Consider the following 11856-nt stretch of genomic DNA (forward strand, 5'->3'; position numbering starts at 1 on the left):
TTTTATAAGAGTTACATTTTCCTAAAGGGAGCAGGCAAAGGGAAACATCAAAAGAGGCTCCAAATCTGCAAACCCCGAGAATGCACGCCACTTAGAAATGGCTGTTTGTTCCCAATAAAAGTAGCTCCGTGTTAACCTGCACAGTCGGACTCCTCGGATGGTTTTTCCGAGAGGTACCAATTTATACCTCAGGTCTCCCCAGCACAGTACACCTGACTGCCGCCTCTGCCACATTCTGCAAAGGAACATCTGCTCTTAATGTCTCAAAGCCTCTTCCAGAAATACTCTCGCACTCTATGCACAAAACTGTAGATTCAAGTGCCCCGTCTCACCCTCCACACCTCCTTCTAATACCTAACTTTGAATGAGATCGCTGTCCATTTAAAAGACCATGCCAACAGCAGAGTAATTGGTCTACCTGATTCTAGTTGCCCCTCCCCATTATTCTAGGGTCTGTGTCAGCTTCCAGAATATTCTCTGTAACAGGCAAGCCTGTCCTTCTCATCCCCTTGCTCTAAAACTCCTCTGCTACTCAGGATGAAGTCCAAGTCCCAATACATCTCATTCCAGATCCTTCAGGAACACACTCCAGGCCACCTTTGCAGTCTGACCCTACCCAGGCTTGACCTATGTGCCCCCTTTCACACACACACACACACACACACACACACACACACACACACCACTCACTCACTCACATGCACACTCACTCACTCACACACACTCACTCACACACACCCTCACTCACACTCACTCACACACACTCACACTCACTCACACTCACACACACTCACACACACTCACTCACACTCACTCACACACTGGCTGTTTCCCTTTTCTCACAACAGGACATTCTCCTCCACACTGGCTTATTTTTACTCATTTCCTTCCTCTGGAATTTTCTTCCTCTTTCTCTGCTTAGTGTACACCTGCTCATTTAACAAAAGTTTGAGCACCTACCATATGGCCAGAAATGGCAGAATACCTTGGCCGAACTCTACCAGAAGAAAAATAAATCAAAATTTCATACTCGAAGCAGCATTATTTCGAGGGATGCTTGGGAAGGGCTCTTCTGGAACAATGATATGAAAACCTAAATGAGCACACGAGTCACCTGGAGATGTTGCTAAAAGGCAGACTCTGATTCAACAGTCTTGGCTGGAGCCAGGGAATCTGGATTCTCTAACGAGCTCCAAGGCAGTGCCCATGCTGCCCTGAGAAGCAAGGGCAGCACCTTTAGATTTAGACAAACTGGATTCAAATTCCAGCTCTGCTCCTTCCTAGCTGTGAGAAGCCAGGGAAGTTATTTCACTTGTCTGAGCTTCAGTTCTTTGATACTGATTTGATAGCCAGCATGTGTCGGTTATTCAACGATGTGCTCTCAAGGAACTCTGAGTGGGAGAGACAAGTAAATGAACAATTAGGGTACAGAAGATGTGCACTATTATTGCACTCTAGGATCAGGAAGTGCTCCGAAGACTTTCTAAAGGAGACTGTCCCTAATTTGAATGTTAAAAATAATAATGATATGGGTAATTTGGGTGGAGAGAGTCGTCTCACCAAGGAAAGAGAGGAGAAGAATGCGTGCTGGGGAGCGGCAGTGAGCAACACCTGCAGGCTAGGGTGCTTGCTGGGGCGCAAGGGAGAACTGGGACTGAAGGAGTGGGGCGATGACTCAGTCACGAAGGGACCTGCATGTCACGTGTAAAGTACGGAATTTCCCGTAAGGCAAGATGGAGCTACTGGGGACTTGAAGCAGCGGAGTGCCCTGGGCAGATCTACCTCTTAGATATCCTGAGCTGCCACGTGGCGGGGGCTGGACTAGAGGAGATGACACTGGTGTTGCAGAAAGATACTTGTCATGTGCCTTAGAAATGTTAGTTGAATAAACAAATGAATCAATGATCTAGTCATCCCCGTCCTTGAATTCATTGACTTCATTCCTTATAAATAATCCAACAATATTAACAGACTGATCTCACTGCTCTAGGTCTCACAAGTGAACTGTAAAACTATCAAAATTTAGTTATATTTTAAATTTCTACAAACACAGGTAGCACTCCCTAATTTGGCTGGAGAGAAATCTGCATCATGAAGAAAAGTGGCTACAAAATGGCAAGATTGTCAAACTTGGTAAAACTCTTTGCCCTACTGAGTGTTTTCGCATGCACTATCATATTCACCATTTCTGCAGCCGTGGGAAAGGAGCATAGATATTGCCAGCATTGGCTTCAGGCAATGTCCCCAGTAGTCTGAAAGCTTGTTCCCAAATGCGTGTCCATGGACTTTCGGCTGGTCTAAGAGAAAATGTATGTTGGGATGCAGCAAATGAGAAAAATGAAGTATTTATTCACTTTAATGGTGTTGCCTTTATTCTGAGATTATATACGTGACATCTGGAGGGTGGTGTTAAAATGTCCTTCTTTAAGGAAATGGTTATGATGGCAGAAGTTGGAAGATACTTTCTTGTTATTGTTTTTGCTTTGTTTTACGTCCTTACTTAGGCAAATAAGAAGCTGGTTATTATCATGTGCTCAAAAATATTTTTGAACATTTGAAAGGTTTATAACATCCAAATATTTGAGTTATACTCTTCTACCCCACTTAGAAGGCCTGAGCAGGAGACACTGGACCAAGATAAGTAGATTTTATTGAGTGAGCTTTATTCCCTGAGGTGACACCAACTCACTGGTCATTACTGCCTGGAAAACATACTGGAAAGGATTCTGAGCCTCACCTGTGCTCCAAGAGGGGACGTGCTGTGGAATCCATTGGTAAGGTCTGCCGTGGATGAGAGAGGGGAAGAGGTGATCCACGTGCAGTGGTGTGCTAGTAATATTTAACAGCCGTTCTCGAAAAGGAAGAAAAGTACTGATTTGTGTCCCTGGTCAATTTACACGGTAAAAAAAAAAAATGTTCCCACCACAGCCAATCCCTAGCTGTGAGTATGAAAACACTGAAAGCAGAGCTGGGAAGAAACGCACACAATCAGCCATCGGGAACGGGTTCAGGCCAGCTCCGGGCACCACAGCACACCTGCTGTACATCTGCTGTTCTGATCGAGACGCAGCGGAGCCACTGCATGGCTGGCCCAGTCTCCCAATCACAGATCACAACTCTTCTTCCCCTTGCTCACATGTCCCTAAGTATTCCTTTGGTCAGAAAAGTATCATACATTTCTTATATCAAATATGGTTATTATATCAATTATTTTATGTAACTCCGGCATTAAATTAAATGGGTGATCGCGTGGACTCCTCACTGGCAAGAATGATGGCATCGAGACGTGAATGTCGAGACGTGAACATCGAAACATGAACAGGGACGCTGAAACAAAGCTATTAAAGCAAATTCCATCGGGGAGACTGACGCGAAGCACAGTGGCTGATGGACGCTTGATACTTGCCTTCTTGCAACAGACACAATATAGACGTGCTTATTAAACAACTAGAGCTTGTTATCTACTGACCAAAATTAATTGATTCGAGATGGCATTTCTAGGCGAGGCAAGACGGCTTTGCAAAGAGCATCAAATTCTAATATTTACAAAAACACTAAGTCATGACATTAAGCCTGAGATATTGGGCCCAAGAAAGGCTTCCAGTACTGAGTGCTGCGTTTGTCACCTGGCTTCAAGAACATGCAACTTGGACTCTACCTCTTATACTGGGAACTCAACTCTCTAGGTGAAGGGAATGCTAAGAGGCTCTGGGTCACACTGGGGCTTTAGAATTTGGGAATGGGTAAGGACTGAGTTTGGAACCTAGAACATAGGATACTATGTCCAAAGCAGTAGATCCACGCAAGGCCCCAATGTGCATCCGTGCGAGCTACACACTGCACAACCCTGGGGGCACCATTTCATGTGAAGACAGCAGCCCTGCAGCCACAGAACTTGGAAATAAGGCAGGATCTGGAGCAAACGGTCAGTGATGAGTAACAAGGAAGACTGATGAAAGGAGTTCAGGAAAAAAACAAACAAACAAACAAAGTGTTGGGGCTGCAATAGCTGAGCCTGTTGATCGGGGAAGAGCTGCTTGAGTTATGTTGGTCTTGTCTGAAGTAGACTCAGCGCTGTACAGATGGGGAAATTGAGACTCAGGGAGGGAACTGCACCTTGCCCGGGAAACGAGGGGATTGACAGAAAGAAGGCAGGCTGCTGCTTGGGTAAGACTATTTGGGGACAGGCAGCTCTTGCAACTCAAGCCCCGGAGTGCTTGTAAACTGAGCAAGTCAGTAGGCATGGAGATACGGGACCAGGGATAGAATCGGATAGACCCAGAGCCTCTTAGCATTACCTTCACCTAGGGAGTTGAGTTCCCAGTATAAGAGAGGCAGGAATGGGTGCCAGGGGAATGCTCCACAAGCAGGGCACAGGTGGGATGGATGGCCAGACCCCAACCAGACTCCACAGGACAGGCTGAACTCTTGACCCCACCTGCTATCTGAATTCACTTTACTGGTTCTTGAAGACAGCCACACTGTCTTCCTGCCTGCAGTGACCAGCCCAAAGCTACACAACAGTCCTCCACAAGGCTGCTTTGGACAAAAGTTACCAAATGACTTCTGCCCCAGGCTAATCTTCGATCAGTGGCCCTCCCTATGGTAACTGAAATTGGCAGACACCACTGCCCAAGTTGGACAGCCAGCCAGAGGAAGAAGGGAATGCTGGGTGAGTGGATTACAATGTAACTATAGTGTAAGCCATTGCATGTGTGGTCTCTGGCACACACTATCCCATCACAACCTCACGACGACCCGAAGGTAAGAACTCTGTTCCACATTCTCAATATCAAAGAACTGTACCTCAGACAAGTTGCTCAACTTGCCACAGCTGGGAAGCAGCAGGGCTGGAATTTGAAAGCAGTATGTCTAAATCTAAAGCTGATGCCCTTGCTACCCAAAGGCCTTGAGTGGGCAGCATGGGCACTGCTTTGGGGCTCGTCAGAAAATTCAGATTCCCTGGCTCCATCCAAGGCTGTTGAATCAGAATCTGCCTCTTAGCAAGATCACCTGTGTGCTCATTTAAGTTTTCCTATTATCGTTCAAGAAGAGCCCTTCCCAAGCATCCTTCAAAGTGATTCTGCTTCCAGAGTATGAAATCGTGATTCATTTTTCTTCCACTAGAGTTTGGCCAAGACACTCTTCCATTCCTAGCTGTGACTTACCCTGGAGCAAGGAAAATGTCAGGAGTGGAAGCTGGTACTTCCTCTTCCACTTCCTTGCAAAGGAGAGAGAACACAGCAAGGCCATGTGTAACTTCTCTCACATTGATGACACAGTCAAGATAAGGCATTTTAACGTGAAGCAACTGCTCTGGGCTGGCCAAGGTCCCAGGGCTTCATCTGGGTTTATGCGACTTTTCATCACCTCGACTTTTGAGGGGGGAAGGAATTCAGTGTAGCTTGCAGATGCGGAGGTTGAGAAAAGTAGGAACAAGACTGAGACCATCTGATTTCCCCTCTCTTTTCCTCAAGCTGTCAGAACAAATCCACTACTAATACCCTAGCCCATGGGAAATTCTCGAAAAGATTTCCAAAAGGGACAGGGCCATTCAGACAAACACTCTCCTCCCCCAGCCCTCAGCAGAACATAGGATCCCTCCCTCCTGGCCATAGCTGATGGGACCAAGGGTGGAACAGAAAAATGATGCCATGGATCTCCCAGATTCATATTTTAATTCCATTCTTATTCTCCCTCCCACCTTCTCTTCTCCTTTCCTCCCTCGACCTTCCCTCCCTTCCTCTTTTGTTCCCTAGGTACTCCTCGCTTTCTCCCTCCCTCCCCCACCTTTCGTCTGTGCTGTGGATGCCCCCTCTACAGGCTGAAAACTGCCTTCTGCGAACACCCACAACTCTCCCTGCAGGAGCATGCATGGTCATCACGCAGAGGAAGTCAGAAGCGCCGAAGAGCTAATGCTCCCACGAGCAGCCCGAAAAAGTGAACAGTGAGATTTGGTGTAGAAACACCCCATCTCTCCTGCCTCTCATACAGACTGCCTTGGAGGTATGCGCTCAGCACTGATGCACCAAGTTTTCCAAAGGGATTAGGACCCAGTTGCCCGAAGTGGTAACATATCCCTTACCGGCTGCCTTGCCTGTCCCTCCCTCGCATCCTCAACGACTTTCTGAGATCACCTCCCAAATAACCACTCGTATTTTTATTTCAGGATCTGCTTCTGAAGTCCATCTCGGGGAGTTCTCTGAGATGAAGCAAGAGGTCGTGGGGGGTCATGAGGAGACATGGGGAGACCAAGGTCTGAGGAAGTAGAAGGGGTGGAGGCAGAGAAAAGGGTGAAGAAGAAGCTAAAGGCACAGAGGGAGAATGAGAAGCCAGTGGGTCCCCAGTCCCCTGAACAGGCTCAGTTCCACATGGTCTCCAGGCCCAGGTGTCCTTATAGAAAGCTCTCTTCCTTAAGCCAGAGAGGACACCTGACCCTTGCCCCCGGGAAATCCTAATGAGATTAGCAGGACAAACCAAGACAAAAGGAGGGACAGCCAGATACCACAATTAGAACAGTAACAGCTGGCAGTTCTTGAACATTTCCTGTGCGCCTGCCATTCTTCCAAATACTTTGTGTGTGTTGACTTGTGTGATTCTCACAACCCTACAAGGTAAGTGGTCACATCATCTTCAGTTTACCAATGAGAAAACTGAGTCACAAAGAGCTTAAGGTGAGTGATTTGCCACAGCTCTTAAGTGTCAGGTGGAGGCTGGAACCCAGACACTTCATCCCCTGAACACCACCCTGGACGGCAGACAGGGCGCTTACTGCAGCACTGCCCTCCTTTCAGAGGCTGGGTCTTCACACTTCGAGAACGTATACTGAGGGAAAAAAGGTATGGTCTCCAGAAGCTTCTGGCACTGGCCCTTTTCATTTAAGTGGATTCGGTCCCAAGCGATGCTGGGGCCTGAAGAAAGCTGGATGGAGTCAGAGTGGGGCGGGGAGAGGCTGAGGCACTGGCCCAGCACTCAGGCCAGGGCCCAGGAGGCAGATTAGAATGTGCACTGGAGCGCCAGACGGTGGGGCCGCCCTTCACCAGCTGGCAACCATGCGCCAACCAGGGAGCCAGGAGCTTTATCTGTTTTATAATCTAACACAGTCTCCAGCCCTGTTGAGTATGTTACATTATTCCTATTTCGAGACTGAGAAAGTTGAAGTTCAGATGAGTTAAGCGCTAGAGCTTACGGGAGCCCCCCGGGTCTCTCTGACTTCTGAAGCTCAAATTCCCACCCAGAAAATCTGGGCTGACTCTGGTCTGGCACAGGTCATCCAAGGTACTCTACCAGGTGGCTGGGGCATGTGGGCAGGACTCTCTGGACAGTGGTGGTTGGTGGCCAGCCATCAGCAGTGGAAGGACTCAGGGAGCAGGGCCTGGAACAGGCAAGTGTGAGGGCCCGTGCTGGGTGTCTTAGGGCTGGCGAGGGTCTCATGAGCCCCAAGACTTTTCTCAGAGCCCAACCAGTACCTACACTTATTCTGCATCCCTGTGGGCCTGCTCTCCTCTGCCTAGGGGATCTTCTTCTGATTCGGGAACAGGAAGCCTTGCTCAGACTCCCCAGGAATTCTCCCCAATCTATCTCTAGGCATGAGTTCTCTCTGTTTCCTGCAGGGCCCTATATTTTTGAAATACAAATGCCAGTAAGAAAATAAAACAGATGATAGATGGAAAGGAAATAAAAAGTGGGAAACGCTGGTTAATGCTTCAGAAATTGTATCATCCCCCCAAAATATATGACTCCAGTTGTTAAGTGCCACTTCATCTAGCGTTTAGGGCAAGTGCAAACCTCCATATTTTTTTTTGATACAATTCCTCATTTTCCTCTCCTTTAGACTCTAAAGGTTGATACTAGTTTCCTTTTTGTTATATTTCCTTTCCTCAGCGATCTAAGAAGTCAAGAAGAAACCTAAGCCACACGAAGTCTGCTTAGAAGGTGCCCCCATAGGAGGCTGAAAAGGAGCTTTTTAAGAAAATAAAAATAGAAAAAGCAATACTAGTGGTATAGACATTTTTGTCACTAAGAATAGCAGCCGACGGCTGGGTGCTCCCTAGACCTGTCTCCTGAAGCTCATTGTGGTAGGAGCTAGAATCCATTTTCTGTTTCAATTGACATTAATTTCATCCCAGCATATTTCAGGCCTCTCATCACGAGATGATTCATTGCTGTGTGTAAATGAGTACAATCAGCTCAAATATTTGTAGTCTTCATGCAATTGCTGTAAGAAAACAGGGAACTGCATGCCACCAATGGCCCTCCCTCCCACCCCCGCCCTAGGCAGGGTATTGGGTGAGAATGACAGGCAGAGGCTGCCTGGGCTCATCCTTTTCTGCTTTGCTGACTTAGAACCACACAAAACATCCATCCTCCTAGAAACCAGCAGCTTCTGGCGAAAGGATATTTTTGTGAAGGGGGCTATGCTCCTGGTAACCTGGCCGGGAATGCTTCCCATGGCAATTCTGAGGAAATCTTGGCAGATCTTATGCTCACACAGCTTTCTAACCTTTGTGTCCAAGAAACTCTCAGGATACATTTCTTTTGCTGATAATCTCAGCATCCAAGAATAACAGGGCAGGATGGAGGCCTCTAACCTCTCCCTTTCCAACCCAGTAACAGTACTGGGAGGAAATCAATAAATGGTTGGCAAGACACAAAGTGTCATGTAGTAAGAGCACCAAGATTAGAATCTGGATCTCCCTGACTCACGGTCCAGAGTACATACAGCTGCTCCTATTCTACAGGCTTTGTTTTTGAATAAACTTCCTTTCTGATTATTAAAAGCATGTGTGTTCATTATAGAGAATGTTCTAATATGGACTATATCTACTCCATAATCTCAGTCCTGAAAGCTAATCACCATCAAGACTGGCTGCATTAAACTTGTGCAGTCACAAAAGACTTCACACTTAGAAGGGTCCTATGCTTGATTTAAGGTTCTGCTGTTGCCATCTTGAATCTCTTAGTAATTTTCAAATAAGGAACCATGAATTTTGATTTTGCACTGTTCCTCACAAATTATGCAGCTGGTTCTAGTCACCATTAACATTTTATGGCCTTCCTTTCCAGTGCTTAGCTTCTTGCTTTCTCCCATTCATTTGCTCTTTACTCATTTGTTCAATAAGTAAATGTTCAAATGTTTATTGAGCATCTACTACATACAAATCACAGAATCCAGTGAAAATATCGAAAGAATGCCTTCCTTGATTGCGTTATTCCTTGAACACAGACTACTGTGCTGGAGTGTTGCTCTAGGGAGATTAAACTGGCTGTCCATGGGAAAAAAACAGACTAAACCTCATTTTGACAATAAAATAAAAAAGATATAACAAATAAAATAAAAATAAGGGAGAGGTCAGGCAGAGGGAAGACGATCAGGCATAGTCCTTTGGCACTGATGGTAATGTACTCTGCATGTCCACAAGTGTGAAGTGCTCTGATGAAGACAATGACAGCAGGGCTTAAAGTGCAGACAGGTGTTGTTTACATGCAAGCAATGGTTTGGAGAACACACCTGTAACTGTAGACACTTTTACAACCTAGCTGCAGGAAATAGGATTAGATTCCATCCATTTCCTACAAAGGCCAACTCCATAGCCACGACCCAAGCACTTCCAGGGGAAAACGTAACATTTAGAAATTGCTATGCTTACCCTACTCTGTCCTGAGCATCCCAGCATTTGTGGTCAGGGTGTGGCAAGGGATCTCTTTGCCCTACAATCTAGGGAAAGATGCTTTTCCAAGCAATAAAGAGCTATTTCCTCCAAGCAGCAGGTAGAAAGTAGAAAAGAGGAGAATTATCCCAATTCCATGTAGACATTGGAAATGCAAGGCTCTGTAGGGTCTAAATGTCATTTCTCTACAAGAAAAAAAAAAATAATGTAACCTTTCTTTCCCTGGACCAAAGGCATCTGATATGGATGCTCTGCATTATAGCAATATACCCCACAGGATATTTGAAAACTCTGATTCAATCTCTAATTTCTCAAGGCGAGTACCTGAACTGAATCACTGCAATAAGACAGAAGTTTCAACTCTGTAACTAGGAGTTGTTCTAAGTCTATAAACATTTACCTGCATTTTAGAGGCTCTGAAAAAGGGGAATGATCAAACCTCAATTGCCTCCTTGGTGTCTGACCCGACTTATCCTGCTGTTGAACATCTCCAAGGAGAAAAGTCTCAAGAGTCAGTGAGTTGAGAGAAAACGCCCTTTAACAAAGACCAGGGTAACTTCACCTTCTTATCTCAGCATCCTCTTAGAGAGAGCCACGCCCACTATTTTCCCGGGTTTTTCCTAGGGAAGCACCGAACTTAACACTGAGAAAATTCAAATCACATAGCTGTGATTGGACTTGAGATAACGACTGGAGAATTTCTCCCATAAGATGCTGCTGCCAGCCTTGCCTCTCCAATCCATACTCCTCACTAAGACCACAGTGATTTTCTGAAAAGCAAACCTAACCCTGCATGCAGTAGATGGCCCATGTTCCTGAAGGCCATCTCAGTTAAGGGCAGCTATGATGAATAGTCCCGTGAACATATCCAATGACCCATCTCAAGTGCATATTGAGATGTCACTGTTTTCTATCTATGGGCTTTCTCTGAAGAAGTCACAAAAGACAGCTGAACCCATGATTAATTAAAACTCATTTGACTCTAAAAATGACCACCACAAAAGAGAGAGGTCAGGCAGAGGGGAAAAGGCCAGGCACGGTCCTTTGGCATCTATAGTAATCTATTTGGCATGTCAACAAGTGTGAAGTGCTCTAATGCAGACAGGGAGGACAAGGCTTGACGCGCAGACAGGTGTTACTTACACGTAAGCAGCCCAAAAGTGCAGTGCAAGGAATCCTCGCTTCTGAGGGCAGCCTTCAAACAGTGAAAGATGGGAGTCAGCGGATGCATGCCCCGGCTCCCATTCTTCAGTGGGACAATTCTGGGGCATGTTCTATGCGGTTCATGAAAGGACCCCCAGCGAGACTAGGATCTGCCACGCCCACAGTGATTACCAGCTCAATCACACACACAGTTTCCCACGTTCGTTCTTCTCTGTATCATTTTTCTTGCCCCCCTTTTGTTTTCTGGGATCACTTTTCAAATAACCCACAGGTACCCAAGTCCTCCTCTTAGGCTCCTGCTTTCAAAAGAACCCAAACTAAGACACCATCTCATTCCCCACTTAAAATCCCTCAAAATCTCTCTGTTTAGGATCAAATGGAAGTTTCTCAGCTCAATGTTCAACAACTTTAAGAATTTAGCTCTTGACTGTTACTCACTTGAACCCCAAATGCCAGTAGCACCTACCTACCTGCAATTAAAACCACCGCTCAGCTGCACACCCCTACATCTTCCCTCACACACAGTTTTCACTTCCTTATTTCCTTGTACCCGTGTTGTTACTACTCATGCCAGAGACTCTGGCTTAGCACCCTCTCAGCTGGGAATGCCTCCCCGACTTCATCCCCTGCGCCTGGATGCATTCCCATGTGCCTCATTCACAGGATTTGTATTTGTGTCCATGCCCAACTCCCTGGTAGATGCTGTGTTCCTCAAGGTCAGGGCCAGGTCTTAGTCTGGCAGTGGAGTCCAGGGTGTACTGGACTGTACATACTGTAGGTGCACTTAAGATATTTTTAAGGGCCATATGGCTTTTCCTTCTTTTCTCAGCTAGATTTGGTGTCAAGTGTCCTGGGCTTTGTTGGTTTTTTCTGTGGGCAACAGAAGGACATGATTCTTAAGGAAGTAGCATGCAACGACTTATTCGCACATCTACTGACTTATCTACCATGCAAAATTCCCTCTCCTGAAGGGAGGGGACTGGATAATGATGCTTCATTGGTGTCAACACATAGGCCGAGG

This window comes from Pteropus vampyrus, unplaced genomic scaffold (assembly GCF_000151845.1).
Source record: "Pteropus vampyrus isolate Shadow unplaced genomic scaffold, Pvam_2.0 Scaffold394, whole genome shotgun sequence".
Lineage (NCBI taxonomy): Eukaryota > Metazoa > Chordata > Mammalia > Chiroptera > Pteropodidae > Pteropus > Pteropus vampyrus.